The sequence below is a fragment of the Phocoena phocoena genome, chromosome X (assembly GCF_963924675.1).
Source record: "Phocoena phocoena chromosome X, mPhoPho1.1, whole genome shotgun sequence".
Lineage (NCBI taxonomy): Eukaryota > Metazoa > Chordata > Mammalia > Artiodactyla > Phocoenidae > Phocoena > Phocoena phocoena.
Window position 1 is genome coordinate 100,491,291 of NC_089240.1, and position 5,167 is coordinate 100,496,457.

Sequence of the window (5,167 nt, forward strand, 5' to 3'; positions counted from 1 at the left end):
GGCTGTGTTTAACTGCCCAAAGCCGGGAGGTCACAATAACTATAATGACTGGCAATGTCAGAGGGGCAGCCAAGAGAGTTTGACCCGCAGGGAGTCAAGAGGATTAATAGAGTATGGCGCCCCTAGGGGCAAATAGACGGACAACCAATAAGGATGTTGTTTAATTATATAATTTTTAAAAAGCAGCAATAGAAAAGAGGCTGAGGGTTGACACCCCCCCAGAAAAGCCATGATGCTCTGCCCTGGACCTGAGTCAGTTTTCAGACCCAGAACCCACTGACTAAAGAAGTGGCTAGGTCCCCAGGAGGAAGGACACTGCATCACCATGGTAATTACAGACCATAATAATAGTTCCAGTCCTTCCCTAAAGGGATCTACGGCCATTTACTTAGGTGAGTGTATGCTGGGGAAAGGGGAGACATTTAGAGGACTGCTAGACATTGAATACGCAGAGATCTAAAGTATCTCTCTAGGAAGGGGTTCCAGGTAATAAATAGGGAGGTAGAACACAAATTTGGATAAAAGATAATTTGTAAATATAGGCGTATTCTCCTGGGATACAGGATTTAACACCCTGGCAAGGACCCTGTATAACGATACGAACACACTTAGAAGGTTGGATCCTAGAAGCATGGAAAACATGTTGGTTGATATTAACTTTGGGTAGAAACGCCTGAACTGCCATGACAGACAGCGGCTTAGAAGGCTCAGAGTGGACCCTGGGAGTGGATATGTTATGTGAGGCCAGAAGATCCACTGGAGGATTATGTTGCACGTGAGGGCTCAGGGAACACACCGTTCACCAAGGCCATGAGGAGTGTGCTGGTGAGAGGGCGCCAGCATCACTGAGAAGTTCATGTGCAGGCCACATGCAGGCCAGGGCGGACAGTAGGAGGGGCAAACACGGGACTGGTCTCATAACTAGCAATTGGGATGACAGGGCCTCTTCCGTCCAGGAAGGACCAGAAATTCACTCTCATGGAAATGGACATTTATTCTGGGTGTGGTTTTGACTTTCCTGCCCACAGAAACTCAGCCAGCACCACAGCATCCAGGGACCTAAGGAGTGCCTGACTGTGCACACCATGGAATCTGACACAGCATTGCAGCTGACCAGGGACTTGCTTCAAAGGAAGTGTGGGAGTGCGCTTGTGACCACAGGACCCCCTGGCATGTTACCTTCCACACCATTCAGAAGTAGCTGACCTGATAAAGCAATGGAATGGCCTGTTGAAGGTACAGCTGAAGCACCAGCTCAGAAGCAATACTCTGCAAGGATGTGGTACCATCCTCCAGGATACAAAGTAAATGCTAAATCAGAGACCGCTATATGGCACCATCTCCCCCAGAGGAGAAGCACATGGGTGCAGGAACCAAGGAGTGGAAGCAGAAGTCACCACATACACAGTCATTCCCAATAACTCACTAGTAGGGAGACATTGTACTTTCAGTCCCCCATAATTCTGAGCTCTGCAGTGTAAGAGGTACTTGTCCTCAAAGAGGGCACACTCTTACTAGGGGCACAGCAAGAGTCCCACTGAACTATAAGCTGCTAGCAGTGCACTCTGGAGGCCAGAGGGATGGGATGTAGGAATCAAAAATACTCTGTTATAAGGAACTTGTACTACACATGAAGCAGTATGGTATTATTTGAAGGCGGACTTAGATTACTTAAAAATGTATATTATAGGGAATTCCCTGGTGGTCCAGAGGTTAAAGGGGGCCCAGGTTCAACTCCTGGTCAGGGAACTAGATCCCGCATGCCGCAACTAAAGATCCTGCATGCTGCAACTAAAGATCCCGCATGCTGCAGCAAAGATCCCACATGCAGCAACGAAGATCCCGCATGCCACAACTAAGACCCAGCACGGCCAAATAAATAAATAAATATGTTTTTAAAAAAGAGTAAGTTTTTAAAAATGTATATTATAAACTCTAGGGCAACAATTATAATTGGTACACTAACAGGAAAAATAGATAAAGAAACACAAAAAGAAAAGAAAAGAATTGGCATACTAAGAGAGGAAATAAAATGGAATCATATAAAAAGCTCAATTAAAATCACAGAAGACAGAAAAAGAGGGTGGTGAGGAAACAGAGAACAAATGCAACAAATAGAAAACACTGACAAAGATGGTAGATATTAATCTAACTACATCAATAATCACTTTAAATGTGAATGGTCTAACTGCACCAATTAAAAGACAGAAATTGTTGGAGTGGATAAAAAAACAAGACCCACTATATGTTGTCTATAAGGAACCCACTTTAAATATAAAGACAGGTAAGTCAAAAATAAAAAGGATAGGAACTTCCCTGGTGGCGCAATGGTTAAGAATCCGCCTGCCAATGCAGGGAACACAGGTTCAAGCCTGGTCCGGGAAGAACCCACATGCCATGGAGCAACTAAGCCCGTGTACCACAACTGTTGAGCCTGCACTCTAGAGCCTGTGAGCCACAACTACTGAAGCCCGCGTGCCTAGAGCCCGTGCTCCACAACAAGAGAAGACACCGCAATGAGAAGCCCACGCACCCCAAAGAAGAGTAGCCCCCGCTCATCACAACTAGAGAAAGCCTGCGTACAGCAACGAAGACCCAACGCAGCCAAAAATAATAAACAAATAAAATAAAATAAAATTTAAAAAAATAAATAATAAAATAAAAAGAATAGACACAAATATACCAAGAAAACACTAGCCAAAAGAAAGCTGAAGTTGCTACATTTCTATCAAAGTAGCTTTCAGAACAAGGAATACTATCAAGCATAAAGAGGAGCATTACATAATGATAAAGTGGTCAATTCTCAAGAAGAGATAACAATCCTAAATGTATATGGACCTAACAACAGAGCATCAAAATAGGTGAGGCAAAAACTGACAAAACTGAAAGGAGAAATGGATATACCCACTATCATCAGAATTGGGGACTTCCACAGAAGATGACAACCAGTAGAAGCCCTGAGACCAACTGCAGCAGGGTGTAATTCTTCCCATTAACCACCTCTACTATGTTTCCCATAGAAAGAGCGGCTCACAGGAAAATTGTGCAGTTTTGGAGAAGAAAATCCAGGCAACACAAAGGGAAAACTGGGCAGGCATGGAGGTGCATGGCTTAGATCACTCTTCAGGAAAGAATTTGCCATATATCTGTAAGGAGTGAAGTTAGCTGACAGCCTCCAGCTGCAGCACCTTCCAAGATCAGCTGCAGCATTCTTGACAAGACCATGCTTTCCCTTGGAAGATTACAGCCAATGACGGAGCATGGTGGCAATACTAGGGCCTGGCCATTTCTGTCCAACTTTGGATTCTTCTAACAGGCCGTCTTTCCTCCAGAACTCTCCATTGGGTTGATCAAGACTTTGTCACATCTGCCTTGCAGTCTAAGTCATCTCTGCCCAATTCCCCTTCCTCCCCCAACACCTTCACATGTGTCAGATCTGCATTATGGTCTAAGGGTTTTCCTTGCCCAGTCTTCTTGCTCCCTGCCCTTTTAGCTTTCACAGGCATTATCCCCAGTCAACATCTTGTATTCTTTTTTTTTTTTTTTTTTTTTTTGCGGTATGCGGGCCTCTCACTGTTGTGGCCTCTCCCGCTGCGGAGCACAGGCCCCGGACGCGCAGGCTCAGCGGCCATGGCTCACGGGCCCAGCCGCTCTGCAGCATGTGGGATCTTCCCAGACCGGGGCATGAACCCGTGTCCCCTGCATCGGCAGGCGGACTCTCAACCACTGCGCCACCAGGGAAGCCCAACATCTTGTATTCTTAACTCCATATTAGCATCTGCTTCCTGGAGGATCCAAATTAGCACAATTAGCCACTCACCACTGGCATCACTTTGAGAAATTCTGCAGAAGACACTTAATCAAGCATTTCAAGAGTCTCTTCATTATGATGAAAATGTTTTCAGCAAGTTCTTCAGTTGAATTCACAACTAGGTAATCTAGACAATGAAAATCATTTAATACCCCAAACTCACAATCTCCATCAAAGTATATGTGCTACAGCTACAGTTTTTGTGATCATTGCATTCAGTTTCTCTTGCATGGTACTACAACGATGAAGCTTGTCATAAAAGCATAAATTTGGGTTGTTCAAAGTCAATCCTAGCTACACTTATGATCATTCAAATTGAAGGTTTTCTCCCCAGAAAGACATAGATTTTTCTTGGTTTTTTTTTTTTTTTTTTTTTTTGGCGGTATGCAGGCCACTCACTGTTGTGGCCTCTCCCGTTGTGGAGCACAGGCTCTGGACGCACAGGCTCCATGGCTCACGGGCCCAGCCGCTCCATGGCACGTGGGATCTTCCCAGACCGGGGCACGAACCCGTGTCCCCTGCATCGGCAGGCGGACTCTCAACCACTGCACCGCCAGGGAAGCCTCAGATTTTTCTTGAAACTCAAATAGTCAAGTGATGACTTTTCCTTATGAAAGTCAGTGACTTTCTCGAGCAAAAGTAGTCATTTATAGTCATTGCCCATTTCTTCATAAAGCTGAGGAAGAAAATCCTTAACATAACTGACAAGCATTAAGTGCTTTTCTTGAATCTCCATGTGTAGCTCAGGTAGAGAGAGCTTTCCTGTGGATAATAGTGTGTAGATAGATGTGTTAGTCAGGGTAGATTAGACTCTGCTGTGGTAACAAACAAACGCTGAAATTTCACTGACTTTACACAAAGATTTATTTCTCACTCACACAAAGTCCTATGAGATGGTTCCTGTCAAACAACTCTCCTAGATAGGTTTCCTCTAAGTGATGAACTCAGGGATCCAGGTTCCTTGCATTGTGCTCTGCCATCTCAAGTCCTTTGCTTCCAGCTGTGGCAACAGCAGAGAGTTTCAGCATGAAAAATTATGAAGGCTATTGGATGGGCCAGGCCTGGAAGTGGCAGTTATCAATCCCATCCACATTCCATTGGCCAGAACAAAACCACATGACCCCACTTGGCTAAAAAGAAAGCCAAGGGGAAATACAGATAAGCACATGGATATTGGTGTACAATCTCTTCCATGATAGAACTTTGCTTTTGGTGTAACAGCTTGAATACTTGAAACAAGGCCTCAAGTTGGATTTACTACAGTTTTAACACCCTTCATACTTTATCCTTATACGTCACTTCTAGTCTAAATTATTCTCATGATGTCCTTCCATATCTCTGTTAATTGCATCACCA